The following is a 24,923-nucleotide window of genomic DNA, read 5'->3' on the forward strand; positions in this document are numbered from 1 at the left end:
AAATAATGGAGATTTTTGTGGTAAGTGATTTTTTAGGAGTTGGGAGTTCCATGATAGCAACAAGCTAAATCATTCACCAGTTAGAAGATAAGAGACCTAGGGAAAGAAATGGCTAAGAAGAGCCCTGATTGGGTGAAAATAAGCCTTTAGACTGGACTCAAAGACTACAAGGGACCTGAATTCAACTGGACCAGACTATGGAGCTATTTATACCCAGGGAGTTGACAAAAACACTGCAGTATTCAGTGGGCAAATAGTGGAGGCTAACAGCTGGGTATGGTACCAACAGAGGTAGAGGAGTTAGAATATAACAGAAAGATCAGGGAAAGAGGCAGTCAAAGAGAGTCCTGTTAAACCACTTTTATCCCAGGATGACTGTGTGTCTTCCCAGGTCGGCACTCTCTAAGGAAAGACCTCAGAGGCTGCACATTGTGGAGAAAATAAAGTTCACTTAAATAGTTCAGCCATATCACTATAAAAATCCATAAGACAACAACAAGCCCCAGATATAGGTTCAGAATCCAAAGTTGCTATATTATCTACCATGTGTACTTTTCAACAACATATTATGAGACATGCAAAGAAACAGAAAAGAGTATCCCCCACACAGGAAAAAAGCAGGTAACAGAAACTTCCTTTGAGAAGGGTGAAGTGTCAACTCAGCAGACAAAGACTTAAAACAGCTATTGTAAATATGTTCAAAGAACCACAGAAACCATGTTTAAAGAAGTAAAGAAAGATATGATAACAATGTTTCCTCAAATCAAGAACACCAATAGATTAAAATTGTAACAAAACTACATGGAAATTCTTTAGTTGAAGAGTACAATAATTGAAAAGAAAAAAATCACTACAGCATCTCAACAATAGCTATGAGCTGGCAGAAGGAAGAATCAGCAAACTTGAAGACAGACTGATAGAGATTATACAATCTGAAGAACAGAGAGAACAAACAGAATGAAGAAAAATTATCAAACCTACGAGAAATGTAAGACAGCGTTAAGTACATCAACACACCCATAAGGAGAGTAGCAGAGAAGAGGAGACAAAGAAAGGGATAGAAAGAAGTATGTGAATATATGATGGCTGAAACTTCACAAATGTGATTAAAAACATTGCTATATACAAACAAGAAGTTCAACAAACTCCAAGTAGCACAAATGCAAAGGGGTACTGTGGATCAGTTATAGGATAGATAAAATATTGAAAGACAAGGAGAAAGTCTTGAAAGTAGGAAGAGAAAAGCAATTTGTCATACAGTGGGACCAAAATAAGATTAAAAACTGGCTTCTCATCAGAAACACTGGAAGTCAAAAGGCAGTGAGATGACATTTCAAAGCGCTGATAGGAAAAACAAAACTGTTGCTAGCAGAGCTTACAAGAAATACTTACAAGAAATATTAAAGACAGTTTTCCAAACTGAAAGCACATAATAGAAGACAGTAATTCAAATCCACATAATAATCCACAAAAATAATGAATACCAGTAAAAGTAATTATTTAGATAATTATAAAGGACATTGCAATTGCATATTTCTTCTCATTTCTCCTAGTAATTGATTTTAAAAGCAGTTGTATAAAACAATAGGTGTATAATTGTATTGCTGGGCCTATAATATATAGAAATGTAATATATTTGATATTAGCACAAAGGATATGGGTGGGAACAGAGCTGTTTTGGAATAAGGAAATGACACTAGAAGTTAACTTGAACCCATTGGAACAAATGAGAACCAGGAATTGTAAATAAGAAAATTTATATTAAATAAAATTATAAGTATATATTGGCTCTCCCTTCTTTCAGTGTTTTTAAAAGACATAAAATTACACAAATTATATAAATATATTATACCTACCTAAGTTTAACCATGTATTTTGGGGTGTTAATATATACGGGTGCAATATGTATAACAATAAGAGCACAAAAAGGGGAAGAGGAAATAGGTCTTTATAGGAGTAATATTTCTATAGCTCACTGGAATTGTTAATCTAAATATAAAGTAGATTCTGATAACTAAGGTGTTCACTGTATTCTATAGAGGGACTATTAAGAAAATTATTTTTTTAAATACTGAAAATATTATTAAAGGGATTGAAATGTTTTAATAGATAAACAGAGGGTACTCACAAAAGACTATATATTATATGAATCCATAAACATAAAATGTATAGATTAGGCAAATCTATATATACAGAAAGTAGATTTGTGGTTGCACAGGACTTGTAGGAATGGGCTTGAAGAATATAGGAGATACTCTTATGTGGTATGAAGTTCCTTTTGGGGGTGAATCAAATGTTCTAAAATTGTGGTAATTGTTGCACAACTCTGAAAATACACATAAAGCTATTGAATGATACACTTCAAATGGGTTAACTTCATGGTGTGAATTATATTTCACTAAAACTATTAAAAAAGAAATACAATTAGCATTTTTGTGTTCATAAGTCTTCTGTTTTATAACTTCCTGAAGTCTTGTAAAAATTGACTTCATGAAATGCAGAAGCATAAAAAGGAAAATTTAAGCTATATTAAAGAAAAATGCACAATATAAAAACAAAATGTGACCTCCAATCACATACTAAGATATATTGGATTTCAGCACTTGTAATATTTTTTACTTTTTATAATAGTTGAGTATTAGCTTTACAAATAGTGTTTAACTTATTTATTCAAGATTAAGGAAATAAACATACATTAAATAATGGACAATACCAATCTTTGACTAAATGTAAAATTTGCTAGCAGCTGCAGGAAAAAATATAAGTGCATACTTATTAAAGTTCTTCTACTGGGCCCATTTTTATTTGGGTGAAAGAATAGAAAACAAAAATCAAAATTTCTAGACACCTCTCTTAAATTATGCTGTGGTTGAAGTAATCTGGAGAAGGGGTTTACTAACTGTTAACAAATGAAGCTCTCACAATCTAGCTGCAAATCATCTCTGTGTAGAGCTCTTTAAGTTTCCTTTGGGGCCAACAAAGTTGAATACTATTGAGAGGTCAAGGAGAAATAAGTATTTCCAGACAAAGAGAGTTGGGAACAGTGTCAAATGCTTTTGACCACAGTGTAAGAAATAAAGAAGTGAGAAGTCATTAAATGCCTGGATGTAATCCCCTCATGAGACTACTTTTCGGGAGAAAAGCAAATAAATGACTTTAAGGCTACTTGTCCCAAGTTATATAAAGCTCTTAAAATAATCCATCCGCCTATATATTAACTTAAAGAACCCATTATTCTTCATGTGGGATTTCAACAGGATTCTGCATATTCCTTTGTCACTTGTCAGTATACTTAGAAAGATACAAATGAATAATAACAATAGGGATTTTAATAATAATGCCAATAAATTTAATGTTATATGCCTTTCAAAGAAGTTAATTTTCTCTAGCTAAGAATTTCATGTAGATTCTACTGAAAATGGATTAGAAATTATCATTGGGAGCCAATTGACTCTTACAGTCTCTTTGTTTAAATATTTATGTTTAGGTTAATTAATGGTATATCAAATGCATGCTTTTCTCTTTCCAAAGTTTTCCTTTTCTATTTTGATGTCTGAATCAGTATTAGTCAATTCAGTTAAAGCTATAAAACATATATTAGTAAAAATAAATGACAAATCACTTGCACTTCTACATCACAGACATAGATGGAGATAACCACATTTAATATTTTGGCATTTATCCATATAGCCAGTCAGTGATTTTAACCCAGTAGGGTTCATGTAATACCTCTAACCTACAGAACTGAAGAGAATAAATTTGTGTTGCATTTAAGCCACTACATTAATGGAAATTTGTTACAACAGCAATAGAAAACTGACACGCAGGTCCAAGATTTCTTTCTTCTACTAGGTTCAAGTGCCATCTCCCAACTGATGAGCAAGCAGTTCTGAAGAGGTGGTGCTCACTGCCCAATGTGCTCCCTGCTTGAGTGCCCAAGACAGAGGAGGAGTATGTTATCTGGAATGGATCTCACATGTGATGTAAAGATTAGAGGGTGGTTGTGATGACTAAATGTGACTTTCAATTTTTAACAAATAGGCTTTACCAATTTTAGTTTTCTTAATGCCATTTAGATTTTAAATTTACATTTGTGTCAAATTTAGTTTACCTGTGAGGAAAGATTTAAGTGACTGCAATAAGCAAAGTCCTAACATTAAAACATCTTGATAGATCTAAATGCTTGGTAAAATATCCTCATGAAATATATCAGAAAGGATATGTCAAAGATAACTGGACCTACGACAAGGGAGGTAAGAAATGAGAATTTCTTCAGATCTCTTCAGATTCTCTGAATCTAGCATCTTAAACAAAGGTTTTAGGCCAGTCAAGAAAGAAAAATGTACTGGAAAGCATTTATGTTGACTGTATTGGTCCTAGTTCTCCAGAGAGAGAATCAATAAGATGAATATATATATATATATATATATATATATATATATATATATATATTTATATATATTTATATTTATATATATTTATATTTATATTTATATATATAAAGAGATCTGTTTTAAAGAACTGATTCATGCAATTGTAGATTCCTGGCAAATCCCAAATTTGATGGGAGAGGTTTACAGGCTGGAAACCCAGGAGAGAGTTGTAGTTGAGTTTAAAAGCAGTCTGCTGGAGAATCCCCTCTTGCTCAGGAAAGTTAAGTCTTTTGTTCTATTCAGGCCTTCAACTAATTGAATGAGGTCTTATTCAGGCCTTCAACTAATTGGATGAGGTCCATGCACATTACAGAGTGAAATCTATATTACTCAAAGTCCAACAATTTAAATATAAATCTCATCTTAAAACACCCTCACAGAAACACCCAGAATAAAGTTGGACCAAGTATCTGGGCACTGTGGCCCAGACAAGTTGACACTTAAAATTAACCATCACAGTGATCAAATTACTTTATTGATGGTTCAAGAACAAAGGAATTAACAGCTGTGGGTTATTAGGTAGCACTGACTGTCACCTGACTGACAGTGCAATATTATCTATTGATTTTTATTTAATTTACAGGTTGTCTTAGAACAGACTTATTTCAGATTTTGTAAAGATTTTTTTTTAAAAAGAAATAAAATTCTATACCCAGATTTGCATAACTTGAAGATCACTGCATTGTTCCAAATCACATGATCAGAATCATTGCTCTTAATAAAATTTGTACTTTTGCCCTTTGCTGTTCCGATTATTTTCCACAGTGTTAATTATTTTTTGCAGTGCATTGTCTTTCTTAGGAGCAATTGAAAATGCACCAAATTAATTACTTTTCTTTTCATTCTAGTCCACAATGAGGTTTTTTAAAAATTTCTTTTAATAACCCCATGCTAATTTTCCACTTCAGTGAATGTAACACAAAATGAATCAATCCCTTTCAAATAGGTAAAAAGTTAACCCAATGTTTCTTTTTCCATTAAAAGAAAAAAACACCCTCTTAAGTATTTTAAATTCTTATATATTACAAATTTAAATTTAAATTTCAGCCAGTAACAAAGGTTAACATTCCTCTAATATTCCCATTTATTTTAGGCCTACCTCTGTTATTTTAATGATTGTATTATTTTAAATATGCCAAAGTTATTAAATGCTAAGTCACTGAAGCTTGACAATGACAAGATAAAGGTAGTGGTTTAAAAGGCCAGTTATTGCCACCAAGGGCTTAATAGAGGTCAATTTCCTGGTGTGGTCACAATGCACCAGAATATACCTCCCTCCCCCACAGACTATGCTACACATATAAAAACTTGATATTATCCAGATCCAGAGTGTTATTTGTTCTTTCACTCATTCAAGACATCAAAAATAGTGTCAGTTTGAACATTAAAGGAAAACATATATTTTCTTATAACCAGATTGCTTATGTTTGATAATAAATTCTTCTACTTCCTGAGATCAATAGACTTTGGAGCCAGAATTCTTCTTCACAATGTTGATTTGTAAACATAGAATCAGAGTGTGCTGAAAGACATTCCATACAGTTGGTGGTTAAACATGCCAAGCTACTCATGTATTACCACAGAATGTAACTCTGTGACTGCCAGAACATGTGTCTGCCAGATTCTAAATCCTTCTTCCCTGTGTCGACTTAGATGTCAGTTCCACATTTTTGTTCTTTGTTTTTCTCTTCTTTTTTTTTTTTTTGGTCGGGCGGGTGGGGAGATCCAAGCTGATCATCCCTATTCTCTGAAGGTAGTCCTTCCTCAGACTGGGTTTGATACAGTTGGTTAAGTAAGGATCATGCAAAATGAATAAAGGACTAATCTATACAAGAAAATCCAAATATAATTACAATATCACATTTCTATAAAATTGAGAGTTGTAGTATTGACCAAAGACTTTATCAGCAATAAGTTTAGATGCTTTGGAGAGCAATTTAATGATATCATGATCTACAAATCATAAGAATCTGATGCATTGGTAATCATTAACAAGTATAGAATAAAGTAATTTATACATGAATTCTTACTTAACAAGTGATGGTTCACTGTATTTTTCTATTTATTAATATTAATATATTGTGATTATAAAATACAGGGCAATGAAGTGTGGAGGAGAGTTAGCAAATTGAGTAGAGTCTGGATGTGACAGAGGGATAAGAAATAAGTGTAGTGATGACAAATCATGCAGAAAATATTGCTTTTACTCTGTAACTGAAACCCCATGGCAGAATTTGTCCATAATACTGACTGTAGGATACTATATGTACAAAAAAGAAAATAACAATTACAGATACTTTCAAATGCTCATTGATTTAGTCTAATAAATATTGGTAATTAGGTATGTGCATAAAATATATTAATACAATTATATAAATGTGTTTACAAATTATTTTCTAAAACTAATTCAAATTGTCTGTTATATAATCATAGTATTAATAAGTGTTCATATCAGGCATAGATTTGTAGATAGTATAGTCACAGAAACATCTTGGGTAATAATACAAGATTTATGTATCCAGGAGTCACAAAAAGAGTTCAGTGGAGTCAGGTTAATGAGCAGATTATCAAGAACATTACCCAAAGGAGTTATTACAAACTGCAGGAATTGTTATAGGTTAAATTGTCTCCTATCAAAAAAATTATGCTGGGGCTTCCCTGGTGGCGTAGTGGTTGAGAGTTCACCTGCCAATGCAGGGGACATGGGTTTGTGCCCCGGTCCAGGAACATCCCACATGCCACGGAGAGGCTGGGCCCGTGAGCCATGGCCGCTGAGCCTGCACGTCCAGAGCCTGTGCTCCGCAATGGGAAAGGCCACAAAAGTGAGAGGCCCGCGTACCGAAAAAAAAAAAAAAATGCTGAAGTCCTAACCCCTGGTACTTAAGAATGTCACTTCATCTAGAAATAGGGTCATTGTCAATGTAGTTACCTAAGATGAGGTCATAATGTAGTAGGGTGGTCTCCTAATCCAATACAACTTGTATCCTCATAAAAAAGATGGTCATGTGGCCACATGGAGACAGAGAAACATAGTGAGAACTCCATGTGACAACAAAGGCAGTTGCAAGTCAAGGAACAGCAATATCCTTGACTTGCAACTGTCTACCTGTAAGCATAAATCTCTGAGGCAGTTGGTGTATTGCTAAACGGCAATCTATACAAGAGGCTGTCTGTCACTGATTGTGCTTATATACTTACTTACACATTGTTAACTTAATGACCAGCATAAGTATTCTGGGGGTGTGGGGTATAATATTTCACAAATCACGATTCAGATTGTGTCATTACATGTTTCAGTGCAGCATGGTTACTAACGCTCTGTCAGACTAATATTAAAATCAGAAAACTTAAAAAAAAAAAAAGTATCGCCAGCCAACCACCAGAAGCAAGGAAGAAACAAGGAAGGATTTTCCTAAAGGTGTCTGAGGGAGCACAGACCCATGGACACTTTGGTTTCAGACTTCCATATCCTGGAACTGTGAAATAATACATTTGTGTTTTTTTAAGCCACCCAGTACTTTGTTTATGGCAGGTCTAGGAAATTAATACAGAATCTAAAATGCTTTCTCCAAGGAGTGATTGTTTATTCATGATAATGTCTAGGTAAGTGGGACTACATCAACTCTTCTGAAGAAGAATTGTTTCCCTCCAGGCCCAGCTTTACCTCTTGAAGGCAGAAGTGGTGTAGCAAAAATGTAATGTTACCTGGTGTGATATTCCTGCAGGGATGAGAGGAAGAAAAAAGACTAAGGAAATTCCATAAATATCTATCTATTACATATATATATAGAGAGAGAGTATATATATATATATATATATATATATATATATATATATAGAGAGAGAGAGAGAGAGAGAGAGAGAGAGAGAGAGAGACAGAGAGAGAGACAGAGACAGAGACAGAGAGAGAGATTTAGAAATTAGGTAAAAGAGGCATCTCAATATTGTGGAAAAAAGATAGATTATATAAGAACTAATATTTAGACAACTGGATAGTTATCTGGACAAATTAGATGCATATCTCATAACTTACACTAAAATAAATTCAAGCTGTATTATAAATTACAATGTTAAAAATCATATAAAACTATAATTTTTATTTAATGTCACAAAAAACAGTCATATATGAGAGAAAATTTAAAAACCATAAAAAATGTTTAAATCTGATGATATTGAAACAAAATCCATGGTAAAGAGTCAAAGGAAACGATTAATAAAAAAGAGATAAGATAGTATGCAACTTAATTGACAAAAGTACAGAATATAATTCTCTTCTATATAAAAAGCTTATATAAGTCCATAAGAAAAAGACCAACACACTCACATAAAAATGAGCAAAGTATCATAACAATCAAATGATGGAAAATAAAATATAAATGTTTTAATCACATCAAAAGATGTCCAGTGTAACTTTGCATTTTAAATGCAAATTTAAAACTTAATGAGACACTATTTTCACATGTCAGGTGGATAAAGATCAAATATTTGACAGTATACAATATATATTCAAAAGATTGGGTAAGAGGTACTGCAAAAGACTGAATATAAACACTACTATTTTCTCTAAGAAGGGCGATTTGGCTGTATCTTCCAATTAAAAAACATACTTGCATACATTTTGACTCAACAATTGTATATCCTATAGTATTCCCAGATTTGTACAATGATGGTATATGTACTGGATTATTCACTGTAACATTATTTTTAATAGAAAGATATTTGAAGCAAATTAAATATCTATCAATAGAAAACTGGTTAAAAAAGTATCATAGACTTCAATAGAAATTGGTATACTCTATAGCCATAAGGAAAGTAAGAAACAAACAAATGAATCAAAGTGATGAAACTCTTTTAAAACTAATATGGAACCTTCTCCAAGTTATATTATTATCACCAAAGAAAAGCAAAGTGTGCTACAGTGCATATCCTATAAGCTACCATTTGTATAATAAGTATACACATGTACACAAACAATGCAATACAGATATGTATCTATTCATATGTACAAATATATGCACATTTATGTATATGTATTCATATATGTATATACACATATATATACTTAATTGCTTATATGTATCTGTGTGTATATGCATATATATATCTAACAGAATACAAAATAAATTGGTTGCTTTAGTTTTGTTCTTTCTAGAAGAGGACTTTACTTTTGTGATTGAGCAAAAACACAGAACTTATCATTGTGTAATTTTTTGGGTATGTTTTGAATTTTGTAATACCCAAACTATTAGGTATGCTAAAATTAAAAATTTTAAAAGGAAGTGGATAATGGTATAACCTTTCCCCAAATCCAGACCCAGATATTTTATGGTCCTCAAATGGTTGAGTTCTCCTACACCCCTTTAAGTGCACCTACAGGGGCTAGGAGACTTGGAACAAAAAAATAGACTGTGAGAAATATAAAGATAAAGCATGACTTTGCATAGAATGGGGGTAATGTGGGGTTGGAGAAAAACATCTAAGTGGAATTGAATTATCCAATGGCTTATGAAATACAGAATGGTATAATAAGCTTTTCTTGTAGGACTCTCATAGATTAGTGGATAAAGAGAATTCACCAACTAAAATGATGCCACATATGGTCTAATTCCTATTTACATTACCTATCGTGCCTTGGAATTCATAAATGAGGTAGAGGATAAAGATCTTTAAAAGCAAATGCTAACTAAAGGAGCAGAATTTAATCTTTGTCTGTCCATGAGAAATTCTTAGAAAAGAGGATGAAATTTTCATGTCTTAGATGAAAACTGGTACAAACCCTTTGTCACTCTTCCCCTCAAGATGTGATGTTTATTTCCCTTTCACTTGAATGTGGACTGGCCGTGTGGTTGCTTAATCAATGGAATGTGGTAGAAGTGACACTATGCCAGTTTGTTAAGGGAACTGGCAGCCTCTGATTCCTCTGTCTTGGTATACATATCTTGGGAAATCTAGCTTTGATGTAAGACATTTGAATATCCGGAGACCAGCAAGCTGTGAGGAAACATAAATTAGCCCCATGGAGAGACCACAGGGAGGGAAGGAGGGAGGCAGACAAGGAAGGAAGGAGAGAAGGAGGGAATGGGAGTGAGAGAGAGAGAGAGAGAGGTCCTTAGAACCTACATGTCTCAAGTATGCAGTCTGAGGTTCTAAGCATGTAAGTAAAGAACACATCTTGCCAATCCAGCTCTGACAATCTTACAAATGACTTCAGACACAGCTTCCATCCCTCTGTAACCACATGAGAGACTCAAAAGTGTGAAGCATCCAGCTGAGTGAATGAGCCATCAGAAACTCGAGAGATAATAAATTGTTGTTTTGAGCCACTAAGTTTTGGGGGCGGTTAGTTACATAGCAATAAATAATCAAAGAAGAATCTGATTTGTGAAAGTAGATTGCTGCTGTAAAAAAATGTTTTTAAATGAAAACGTGTAGGATTGGCTTGGGAACAAGCATCAGGCAGATATTAGAAGGGCCTTAGGGAAATTGTTAGTGAATACTGAAATGACAGGTAGGAATTTGCTATGAAGCTTGTTTTAAGAAAAAAAAATGTGTTTCTTAGTGACAAAAATTTATGATATTCTCATGCATGGTAATGTAGAAATGGAGCATATTTTTTACTGAATTTATGGATTTGGTTAACAATATTTCCTTATAATCATCAGCTAATTTGTTATTTAGTTCTATATGATAATGTACAAGTAGAGAGAAATACTAAAGAAGGAACTATTCAGTCTCAAAGTAGAATCTAGAAGAAATTTGCTGAGGCAGCATTTGCTGTGTTCAAAAATAAGATACTTTCTCACCTCCATCTCTCCCAAGAAATACTCTGAAAGTAAGAAATTTCTTCAAGTGCAATGAATGAATTCAGGACACTGGTCATGTTTTCAAGAGTTAGGCTCTGAGACCTCAGTTAAACCCTCATAAACATGTAATGCAGTGGTTCATAAACACTCCCAGTTAGATAATGTCCTCCAAGGATCTGAGGTACATTGCCCTCTTGTGTTCTGACTCTCAGCCCAACGTATTGTAAGAGGTCTGTGGGGGTGACTTGTCTACTAATGTGGGTTATAAATATAAGTCCAAAGATTTTTAAAGTAATTTTACCTACTTAGACTAAAAGGGAGAGAGAGTTCAATGTGTAAAGAGACATTCAGGTCCCCAACTTTTATGGACAAGGAAACTATTTAGCTGAAGGAAGGAAGGAAGGAAGGAAGGAAGGAAGGAAGGAAGGAAGGAAGGAAGGAAGAAAGAAAGAAAGAAAGAAAGAAAGAAAGAAAGAAAGAAAGAAAGAAAGAAAGAGAAAGAAAGGAAGAAAGAAAGGAAGGAAGGAAGAAAGAGAGAGAGGAAGGAGGGAGGAAAACAGGACCTTTTATTATGCAAAAGGAAATATGACTCAGAAAGTACAGTCAAGAGCTTAGAGGGTAGAGTCAAGATCCACAAAAAAAAAAAATCCCACAGAGAAGGATTGGGCTGTAATCAAGGAACTGGTGACATGTAACTGATTGTATTTCAGAATTGCTCTGTACCTGTGACTGTCCATACCTCCTGAGCTCTCCTTAGTCTGGAATAGGAGTGTCAAAAGCAGTTATCCTATGACTCCCCTCTCTTTATATCAGATGTAAGGAAGACAGATAAAGTGTTCTTTTAGCTCAAAGTCTTCAGATCAACAGGAATAATAATACAGATCCAAAACCGAGTTATTGTGCTCAGAGTCTTATTTTCACCTGGAGCTGATTTAAATGACAAGATCTTAGAACTAAAAACTGAATTTGGTATCATAATATAATCAAATTGTAGGAATTTTAGGAGGGGTGAATGTATTCTGAATTTGTGAGAAATGGAAATAGCATATGTCCAGAGGCTGGATAAAGACACACATTACTGGTTCCTCTCCCCACCAAGAGCTGAATCTGGTCTTGACCTGTGACTACTTAACTATTAGAATGTGTCAGAGTGATTTATCAGTTGCAGTTCTAGTATTTAAAGTAAGAGAAACTTGTGCATCCTGTTTTTAGAACACATGTTCTGGGGGTAGACAGCTTCCAGGTAAGAAGTCCTACTAACTCGAGAACAGTGTGCTGTGAGAGAGCCCAAGATCACCACATGGAGTGGTCTCGTGGAGAAAGAGAAAGAAATATAGCCAGACTTCAATTGTCCCACCCATCACATTGATATTAATTTCTTACCACTACTGTAACAAATTCCCAGAAACTTAGTGGTGTAAAACTATGTAATGTATTATCTTACAGTTTTAGAGATCAAAAGTAAAAATTAGTAACAGCAGGTTAACGTCAAGGAGTCGGTATGGCTGGTTCCTTCTGGAGTCTCTGAGGGGAGAATCTGTTTTCTTGCCTTTTTAGCTTCGAAAAGCCACCTGCAATCCCTGGTTCCTGGCCACTTCTTCATGATGACATCACTTCAACCTCTGCTTCCTTGTCACATCTCCTTTTCTTTCTCTGACTATCTTGCCTCCCTCTTTTAAGGACCTTTATGATTACATCAAGCCCACCCAGGTAATCCAGGATATTCTCTTTCATCTCAAGATCCTTAAGTTAATCACATGTGCAAAGCCCCTTTTTTTTCACATATTCACATATTCCAGGGACAATTATAAAAAAATGTAGACTTTTTTTTTTGGGGGGGGTGGAGAGGAGTGCTATTCTATGTATCATACTACCTGAAGGGTAAGACATGTATGTTAGTAAGCTGCCTTGTCCAGACCACTAAAGTGAGCCTTCATATAACTTCAGCTTTAGCCACTATCTGATGGCAACAACACTACAGATCATAAGAAAGAGATGTGCTGACTCCAGTCAATCCACAGAAACATGAAAGATAATATTAAATTAAAGCTTGAGGATGTTTCCTATATAGCAATAGACAACTGTAATTCTACATTTGAGAACAGGATTTTCCCACTAGGTATCCAGGAAGAGAAATGAGACCATATACTGGGTCCTAGTTGAGTTGGTAGTGGAGAGAAGTATTCCCTTGAAATTCTGTATACTGGTGCTTAATATAGTCATTCCCAGACAGTGTGATAAATCTCTCATGATTATGTAAGGAGAATGGTGGATGTGGTGAAAAAGGAAGCAATCCATAAAAAAACTGATAACATATATTCTAAGGATTATTGTTGTTATCCCAATAATAAAATATTATTGATGTCAATATAATGAACGAATATAAAGCCTTGCCACTTCTACCTAAATAAATAGGTTATAGATGTCTCCCTTGCCTATATTTAATTGGTCCTACTGAGTGGGAACACATCAAAGAGGCAAACTGTGGAAAATACGAAAGACTAAAGACTCCTTGGCATACTGCTAATTGTTCTTCAGTATCTCTTTTCCCACTTTTCTACAATAATATATGAATGCTGGACATATACCTACCATGGACTACATTTTCTAGCATCTTTGATTGGGTGATAAAAGCTGAATTGGCACATCATGACACTTCTGAGTCTTGGCCATAACATGTGAGTGTTCTTTCCTTTTGTCTTCCAATTGTAGGTGCACACAGATATGGATATGGACAACAGTGCCCACATGCTAGAAGTCTGTTGGATTATGCAATGAGAGGAACAGAGGACCCTAAAACTCTTTGCATTTGAGCTGACCTGCCAAAAAGAGGTGCTAACTTTCAGAATATGAAGTGAGGGAAAAATTACTATCTTATTTAAAGTTACTAGATTTGGGGGAATTCCCTGGGGTCCAATGGTTAGGACTCTGTGCTTTCACGGCTGTGTGCCTGTATTCGATCCCTGGTTGGGGAACTAAGATACAGCAAGCTGCACAGCCCAGCCAAAAAAATAATAATAATAAAATAAAATAAATAAAGTTACTAGATTTTATAATCAATTTTTTTTTTTTTGGTTTTGGTTAAAGCTAAATAGGGTAAAAGCATAGCAGTTAAGATAAAACCTAAGTTTACCCTAACTACTGTAAACCTGGAAGAAGCTTCACTCTAATTACTGTGCTCCTGGAGAAAAATATATATTTAAATCTCTTATGGAAGAAGTGGTGACTGCAATATTATATCATGGCCTGAGTTAGCTAGTAACCAAGAACAATGGGAAGAATTTACATAAAGAGAACAAAAGTCATTCCTTCAGATATGATGACTGTGACTATATTGGTTATTTATTGCTGAGTAAGAAAGTACCCCAGAGTTTAGCAGCTTAAAACAACAAACATTTCTTATCTCTGTTTCTGTGGTCAACAATCCAAGCACCACTTAAACTGGTGTCTCTGACTCAAGATCTCCTGTGAGACTGTAGTTTAAATGTTGACCAGGGATGCAGTTGTCTCTTTGGTGAAAAACATAAACTCATATATGCAACAGGCTGAACAAATCTGAAGCAAAATAAACCCAGAGAAATACACACCAAGAAATAAGATAATTAAACTTCTGAAAATAAAGACAGAAAAAGTCTTGAAAGCAGCCATAGTGAAATGACATATTACTTACAGGGCAACATCAATTCTAATGACAATAGATTTCTCACCTAAAACAAGAAGAAAGTAGAATAATATTTTTCAGATTCAACAGGTGGTAAAGCTATCCTTCAAGAATGAACAGAAATAATGACATCCTCAGAAAAAAAAAAAAAACAACTTGAATTTGTCACTAGCTGACCTACACTTAAAGAATGGTGAAAGGATGTTTTCAAATCAGAAAAGAAATAATAAAAGAAGGAATCTTGGGACATCAGATAATACAAAAGTACAACTGAAAGAGCAGAATCATGAGAAAGTATAAAATAGACAATCCTCATTTAATTTTTAAATATGTGATAATTAAAACAAAAATTATAACACCATCCAATACTCAAGGTAATTGTATTTAATAGTGGGAAGGATAAATGTACTTAAATGGAAGTAAGATTTCCATGCTCCACTTGAAATGGTAAAACGTTGATACTTGATAACTGATTATGATTCTTGTGTATTATAATGTAAAGAGCAACTACTAAAGAAATTATGAAACTATCAAAACAGAATTCCCCCAAATAGGCTAGTAATCCATAGGGTGGCAAAAAAAGAGACACCTTTATTTAAAATAGTCAATAACTGGAAACAAACCAGATGTCCTTCAAGTGGTGAATTATTTAAAAATGGAAGTGTGTCCATACCATTCTCAGCAATAAAAAGGAACAAACTATGACACATGCAACAACTTAGATGAATCTTCAGGGAATTATCCTGAATGGAAAAAATCAATCCCAAAAGGTTACTTACTGTATGATTTCATGTATATGACATTATCAAAATGACAATATTTTAGACATGGAGAACACATTGATGGTTGCCAAGAGTTAGGGATGAGGGCAGAGCAGTGTATATGCCTATAAAATAGCAATGGGAGGAATCCTTGTGGTGATGAAACTATTCTATATTTAGAATAAATCAATGTCATATTTTTGTTGTGATATTATACTATAATTTTGCAAGATGGTATCACGGAAAACCTAGGTAAAGGGTATAGGCAGCCTTTGTGTTATTTCTTGTAACTGAATATTTTATGATAATTAATGGAGTGATATATACAGTTTACTTCCACCTCCCATATTTTCATGAGCTGTTTAGTTATAACTTTCTGCTTTTACTTTAGATCTTCACAGTACTAACTGAACATTCTCAAACATCCTCTATGTGTGAAATTAAGATTGTTCTGAATTTGGGCATGGAACTGCAAAAGCTATTGATTTTCCACAAAGAGCTTAGAGATGATATCACAAATCCCTGTGGAAAAGATGCATGCAGGGGAGGACCTTCAAGATGGTGGAGGAGTAAGACGTGGAGATCACTTTCCTCTCCACAAATACATCAAAAATACATCTACATGTGGAACAACTCCTACAGAACACCTACTGAACACTGGCAGAAGACCTCAGAACTCCCAAAAGGCAAGAAACTCCACACGTACATGGGTAGGGCAAAAGAAAAAAGAAAAAACAGAGGCAAAAAAATAGGGATGGGACCTGAACCTCCGAGACGGAGCTGTGAAGGAGGAAAAATTTCCACACACTAGGAGTCCCTTCACTGGCGGAGATGGGGGATGGGCAGGGTGTAAGTTTTGGAGCCACAGAGGAGAGCACAGCAATAGGGGTGCAGAGGGCAAAGCAGAGAGATTCCCACACAGAGGATCGGTGCCGACCAGCACTCACGAGCCTGAGACGCTTGTCTGCTCACCCGCACAGGCAGCTGGGGGCTAGGAGCTGAGGCTCAGGCTTCGGTCAGATCCCAGGGAGAAGACTGGGGTTAGCTGTGTGAACACAGCTTGAAGGGGGCTAGTGAACCACAGCTAGCCAGGAGGGAGTCCGGGAAAAACTCTGGACTTGCCTAAGAGGCAAGAGACCATTTTTTCAGGATGCACTAGGAGAGGGGGTTCAGAGCACTGCCTAAACGAGCTCCAGAGATGGGTGCGAGCCGTGGCTAAAAGCGTGGACAAGAGAGATGAGCAGGAAACGCTAAGGCTGCTCCTGCAGCCACCAAGAAGCCTGTGTTCAAGCACAGGTTACTATCCACACCTCCCCTCCTGGGAGCCTGTGCAGCCTGCCACTGCCAGCATCCCATGATTCAGGGACAAATTCCCTGATAGAACACATAGCGCACCTCAGGCTGTTGCAACATCACATTGGCCTCTGCGACCGCAGGCTCAACCCGCATTCTGTACCCCTCCCTCCCCCTGGCTTGAGTGAGCTACAGCCCCCTAATCAGCTGCTACTTTAACCCCATCCTGTCTGAGCGATGAACAGATGCCCTCAGGTGACCTACATACAGAGGAAGGCCAAATCCAAGGCTGAAATCCAGGAGCTGTGTGAACAAAGAAGAGAAAAGGGAAATTTCTCCCAGCAGCCTCAGGAGCAGCGGATTAAATCTCCACAATCAACTTGATGTACCCTGCATCTGTGGAATACCTGAATAGACAATGAATCATGCCAAAATTGAGGCAGTGAACTTTCGGAGCAACTGTAGATTTGGGGTTTGCTTTCTGCAGCTAATTTGTTGCTGGTTTTATGTTTATCTTAGATTAGTATTTAGAGCTTATTATCATTGGTAGATTTCTTTATTGATTTGGTTGCTTCCTTCCTTTTATTTTAAATATATATGTATACATTTTTCCTTTTTCTCTTTTTGTGAGTGTGTATATGCATGTTTTCTTGTGTGATTTTGTCTGTATAGCTTTGCTTTTACAATTTGTCATAGGGTTCAGGCTATTTTTATTTTTTTTGGTATAGTTCTTAGTGCTTGTTATATTGGTGGATTTGTTTACTGGTTCAGTTGCTCTCTTCTTTCTTTCTTTCTATTTTTAAATTACTTTTTCATTTTTAATAAAATGTTTTATATTTTTATTTTAATAACTTTTATTTTGCTCTTCTTTCTTTATTTATTTTTCTTCCTTTTCTTCTGAGCCATGTGGCTGACAGGGTCTTGGTGCTCCAGCTGGGTGTCAGACCTGAGCCTCTTCTTTGGGAGAGCTGACTTCAGGACATTGGTCCACCAGACACCTCCTGGTCCCAAGTAATAGCAAATGGCAAAAGCTCTCCAAGAGATCTCCAACTCAATGCTAAGAACCAGCTCCACTGAACAAAAAGCAAGCTACAGGGCTGGACACCCCATACCAAACAACTAGCAAGACAGGAACACAACCCCACCCATTTGCAGAGGCTGCCTAAAATCATACTAACTTCACAGACACTCCAAAACAAACCACCAGACACTGTCCTGCCCACCAGAAAGACAAGATACAGTCTCATCCACCAGAACACAGGCACTAGTCCTCTCCACCAAGAAGCCTACACAACCCATTGAAACAACCTCACCCACTGGGGGCAGACAACAAAAACAAAAGGAACTATGAACGTGCAGCCTGCAAAAAGGAGACCCCAAATGCAGTAAGTTAATCAAAATGAGAAGACAGAGAAATATACAACAAATGAAGGAGCAAGGTAAAAACCCACCAGACCAAACAAGTGAAGAGGAAATAGGCAGTCTACCTGAAAAAGAATTCAGAGAAATGATAGTAAAGGTGATACAAAATCTTGGAAATAGAATGGAGAAAATACAAGAAATGATTAACAAGAACCTAGAAGAACTAAAGAGCAAACAAACAATGATGAACAACACAATAAATTATATTAAAAATTCTCTAGAAGGAATTAATACCAGAATAACTGAGGCAGAAGAACGGATAAGTGGCCTGGAAGATAAAGTAGTGGAAATAACGACCACACAGCAGAATAAAAAGAAAGGATGAAAAGAATTGAGGACAGTCTCAGAGAGTGCTGGGACAATATTAAACACACCAGCATTTGAGTTATAGGGGTCGCAGAAGAAGAAGAGAAAAAGAAAGGGCCTGAGAAAATATTTGAAGAAATTATAGTTGAAAACTTCCCTAATATGGGAAAGAAAATAGTCAATCAAGTCCAGGAAGCACAGACAGTCACATACAGGATAAATCCTAGGAGAAAAATGCCAAGACACATATTAATGAAACTATCAAAAATTAAATATAAAGAAAAAATATTAAAAGCAGCAACAGAAAAGCAACAAATAACATACAAGGGAATCCCCATAAGGTTAACAGCTGATCTTTCAGCAGGAACTCTGCAAGCCAGAAGGGACTGGCAGGACATAATCAAAGTGATGAAAGGGAAAAATCTACAACGAAGATTACTCTAACAACAAGGATCTCATTCAGATTTTACAGAGAAAACAAAACATTTACAGACAAGCAAAATATAAGAAAATTCAGCACCACTGAACGAGCTTTACAACAAATGCTAAAGGAACTTCTCTAGGCAGGAGACATAAGAAAAGGAAAAAAACTTACAATAGCAAACCCAAAACAATTAAGAAAATGGTAAGAGGGACATACATATTGATCATTACCTTAAATGTAAATGGACTAAATTCTCCAACCAAAAGATATAGACTGGCTGAATGGATAAAAAATAAGACCCATATATATGCTGTCTACAAGAGACCCACTTCAGACCTAGGGACACATACAGACTGAAAGTGAGGTGATGGAAAAAGATATTCCATGCAAATGGAAATCAAAAGAAAGCTGGAGTGGTAATTCTCATACCAGACAAAATAGACTTTAAAATAAAAACTATTACAAGAAATGAAGGAAACAATAGCAGAGACCAATAAAACTAAAAGCTGGTTCTTTGAGAAGGTAAACAAAATTGATAACCCATTAGCCAGACTCATCAAGGAAAAAAGGGAAAAGACTCAAATCAACAGAATTAGAAATGAAAAAGGAGAAGTAGCAACTGACACTGCGGAAACACAAAGGATCTTGTAGAGATTACTACAAGCAACTATATGCCAATAAAATGGACAATCTAGAAAAAATGAACAATTCTTAGAAAAGCAGAACCTTCCAAGACTGAATGAGGAAGAAATAGAAAATATAAACACACCAATCACAAGCACTGAAATTGAAACTGTGATTAGAAATCTTCCAACAAACAAAAGCCCAGGACCAGATGGATTCACAGGCGAATTCTATCAAACATTTAGAGAAGAGCCAACACCTATCCTTTTCAAACTCTTCCAAAATAAAGCAGAGGAAGGAACACTTCCAAACTCATTCTATGAGGCCACCATCACCCTGATACAAAAAACAGACAAAGAGGTCACAGAAAAATAAAACTACAGGCCACTATCACTGATGAACATAGATGCAAAAATCCTCAACAAATACTAGCAAACAGAATCCAACAGCACATTAAAAGGATCATACACCCTGATCAAGTAGGGTTTATCCCAGGAATGCAAAGATTCCTCAATATACGCAAATCAAGCAATGTGATACACCATATTAACAAACTGAAGGAGAAAAACCATATGATCATCTCAATAGATGCAGAAAAAGCTTTCAACAAAATTCAACACTGATTAATGATAAACCCCCCCCCCAGAAAGTAGGCATAGAGAGAACCTATGTTAACATATTACAAACCCACAACTAATATCGTTCTTAATGGTGACAAATTGAAACTAATTCCACTAAGATCAGGAAAAAGACAGAGTTGCCCACTCTCACCACTATTATTCAACATAGTTTTGAAAGTTTAAGCCACAGAATTCAGAGAAGAAAAAGAAATAAAAGGAATCCAAATAAGAAAAGAAGAAGTAAAGCTGTCACTGTCTGCATATGTCATGATACTATACATAGAGAATCCTAAAGATGCTACCAGAAAACTATTAGAGCTAATCAATGAATTTGGTAAAGTAGCAGGATACAAAATTAAATCTCTTGCATTCCTCTACACTAATGATGAAAAATATGAAAAAGATATTAAGGAAACACTCACATTTACCGTTGCAACAAAAGGAATAAAATACCTAGGAAAAAACCTACCTAAGGAGTCAAAAGATCTGCATGCAGAAAAATATATGACACTGAGGAAAGAAATTAAAGTTGACATAAACAAATGGAGAGATATACCATGTTCTTGGATTGGAATAATCAACGTTGTGAAAATGACTACACTATTCAAAGCAATCTACAAATTCAGTGCAATCCTTATCAAACTACCAATGGTATTTTTCACAGAACTAGAACAAAAAATTTCACAATTTGTATGGAAACAAAAAAGACCCTGAATAGCCAAAGCAATCTTGAGGAAGAAAACCACAGCTGGGCGAATCAGGCTCCCTGACTTCAGAATATACTACAAAGCTACAAGACAGTATGGTACTGGCACAAAAACAGAAATATAGATCAACAGAACAGGATAGAAAACCCAGAGATAAACCCACACATATATGGTCACCTTATCTTTGATAAAGGAGGCAAGAGTACACAATGGAGAAAAGACAGCCTCTTCAATAAATGCTGCTGGGAAAACTGGACAGCTACATGTAAAAGAATGAAATTAGAACACTCCCTAACACCATACACAAAAATAAACTCAAAATGGATTAAAGACCTAAATGTAAGGCCAGACACTATCAAACACGTAGAGGAAAACATAGGCAGAACACTCTATAACATAAATCACAGCAAGATCCTTTTTGAGCCACCTCCTAGACAAATGGAAATAAAAACAAAAATAAACAAATGGGACCTAATGAAACTTAAAAGCTTTTGCACAGCAAAGAAAACCATAAACATGATGAAAAGCCATCCATCAGAATGTGAGAAAATATTTGCAAATGAAGCAACTGACAAAGGACTAATCTCCAAAATATAGAAGCAGCTCACGCAGCTCAATATCAAAAAAACAAACAACTCAATCCAAAAATGGGTAGAAGACCTAAATAGACATTTCTCCAAAGAAGATATACAGATTGCCAACAAACACATGAAAGGATGCTCAATGTCACTAATCATTAGAGAAGTGCAAATCAAAACTACAATGAGGTACCACCTCACACTGGTCGGAATGGCCATCATCAAAAAATCTACAAAGAATAAGTGCTGGAGAAGGTGTGGAGAAAAGGGAACCCTCTTGCCCTGTTGGTGGGAATGTGAATCGATACAGCCACTATGGAGAACAGTATGGAGGTTCCTTAAAAATCTAAAAGCAGAACTACCATATGACCCAGCAATCCCACTACTGGCTATATACCCAAGAAAAGCATAATTCAAAAATTGTCATGTACCACAATGTTCATTGCAACTCTATTTACAATATCTAGGACATGGAATCAATCTAAGTTTCCATCAACAGATGAATGGATAAAGAAGATGTGTCACATATATACAATGGAATATTACTCAGCCATAAAAAGAAATGAAATTGGGTTATTTGTAGTGAGGTGGATGGACCTAGAGTCTGTCATACGAGTGAAGTAAGTCAGAAAGTGAAAAACAAATACCATATGCTAACACATATATATGGAACATTAAAAAAATAAAAATAAATAGTTCTTAAGAACCTAGGGGCAGGACAGGAATAAAGACGCAGATGAAGAGAATGGACTTGAGGACACGGGGAGGGGGAAGGGTAAGCTGGGATGAAGTGAGAGCGTGGCATGGACATACATACACTACCAAATGTAAAATAGATAGCTAGTGGGAAGCAGCCGCATAGCACAGGGAGATCAGCTCGGTGCTTTGTATCCACCTAGAGGCATGGGATAGGGAGGGAGGGAGGGTGATGCAAGAGGGAGGAGATATGGGGATATGTATAAGTATAGCTGATTCACTTTGTTATACAGCAGAAACTAACATGCCATTGTAAAGCAATTATACTCCAATAAAGATGTTAAAAACAGGGTAATGATTTTTACTCTACTTTAAAAAATTATAATGCAATATATATTATTCCAAATTGATAATTCTTCCCCCATGACTACCTACCTAAATTGATTTGAAATGAATGGTAAAAGAAATGTAAAGGTCTCTTTTTTTTCAGAACCTTAGAGAGTTGCAGCTCTTCTACCTAGAGTAAATGATTACAAGTTAATAGTGTCAATCAAGGATGGGATTTCCATCTCCTGATTAAATCTATACAAAACATCTTCAAACACACAGTTCAGCTGACACCAAGTGACAAATCAATCAGGAAAGACAAGTGAGGGATTAGGCTGTAGGCAAAAGACAATGGTTTCTGGGTGGCATTTTCCGTCTCATTTAAAGCATTGTTGTTAATCAGAAAATGGGGGTGACCATTTATTGCATTTACTTGATTTAAACATTAAAAGGTTTCAATATGAGCATTCTGTACCCTACTAACTTTGAAAGAACAAAGGAAAATGCTTCAGTGGCTTTTAAATATGTTTGCCTAAGAAAAATATATTTTAGGTTTACCGGGAAGCATTCAATAAGTGTGGGTGGGTCAAATTTGCTTTAAAGCAAAAAAACCAAAACAGAAACTACACATCACTTAATTAAACAACAAAATGTTTTTACGTTGTCAAGTTTTTTTTTTCACATTTTCTAGACTGATTTACAGTCTTATCAAGCTGGTTGTCATGTCCAATGGGGTTTGATTTCCATCACTAAAGTCAAAAGACTTCAGGTAGCAAGAGAAATGAAATCAGAAAAATGCTGGCAGCAATGAATTCATCGCTCAAAGGGAAACTGATTTTAGGAAATTAAGCATGTATTGTTTTGATTCTTAGTAATAAATATTTTTGAGAAGTCATTACCCCTCAAACATATTTAAATTTAATAGCATTTATGCTTGAAGATTTTTTGAATATATACTATGTCAAAAATTCAACCAGTTTTAGTGTAGTGAATTTTATATCTATTACTTATACATCCATTATGTAACCACAATATTTAATAACTATTTTTAAATAGAATAAATATTTTGAAATCTCATTTTGAGAGTGACTTAAAACTGTCTTCAGAGAAAGATTGCTAATATATCAGTATGCAAAATACCTTAAAAAGTAATTATCAAACTGATAATTTCTATTCAAATTCATGACTGCAAACTAAAATTGCTTTTTAAAAAGGTAGACACTGTGATTTTATGCATAAAATATATGGAGGTCTTAGTCAATATTTATAAAATTACATTTTAGCACATGTATGAAATAAAAATCTACTAAATAAAAATTAATAAAATGTATCAATTGTATTAATAAATAAAATAATTGATTTTATTGATTATTAAATCATTGATTAATTTTATTAATCTAATAAAAATCACTACTACTAGGAATAGCTAAGAATTGTATTATATATTTACTTATGCTAACTCATATTAACACTTCAAGATAAATCATTTTTCACATTTCATATATGAGATGCCTGAGGTGCAATTATTTACATAGTTACACAGTTAATTAGTAACTAGTGATAGTTTTTCAAATTATCCATACATCTATTTTTAATCTTTAAAGAGTTCATAGTGGTTTCTCTAGAAATATGAGAAGTAAGAGATACCTGAGAATACTTGAGGAAATGTAATTGTGTTTTTCCTGAGAGTTAGAAAATGACAACAGTAACCTCATGCTATTTTGCAGTCTCTCCCCCACCTACATTTTTTTAATTGGTCTGATCAGAGTAAGATCAGCCAATCCATCCACCACTGACCTATATAACGATTTTCACACTCTTTTTTCCTGTTTTGTATATAATAAGAAATGCACTTTTTTTTTTTTTTTTTTTTTTTTGCGGTACGCGGGCCTCTCACTGTTGTGGCCTCTCCCGTTGCGGGGCACAGGCTCCAGACGCGCAGGCTCAGCGGCCATGGCTCACGGGCCCTGCCGCTCCACGGCATGTGGGATCCTCCCAGATCGGGGCACGAACCCACGTCCCCTGCATCGGCAGGCGGACTCCTAACCACTGCGCCACCAGGGAAGCCCCAGAAATGCATTTTTAAAATCCCAACTATTCACCATTTTTCAGTGTCACTATTTTGGTACTCTTAATTTTTTTCTCCTAGAGTAATCACTAGGAAGTAGCACTAATGTGAACTTCCAGGTTTTATACACCTAGAATACATGTAAATCTTGAATATGTGTATGTGTGTGCATGCACTTGTGTTTTTGCACATAGGTTTTG

This window comes from Mesoplodon bidens (genome assembly GCF_964165515.1).
Source record: "Mesoplodon bidens genome assembly, chromosome: 5".
In the NCBI taxonomy this organism is placed as follows: domain Eukaryota; kingdom Metazoa; phylum Chordata; class Mammalia; order Artiodactyla; family Ziphiidae; genus Mesoplodon; species Mesoplodon bidens.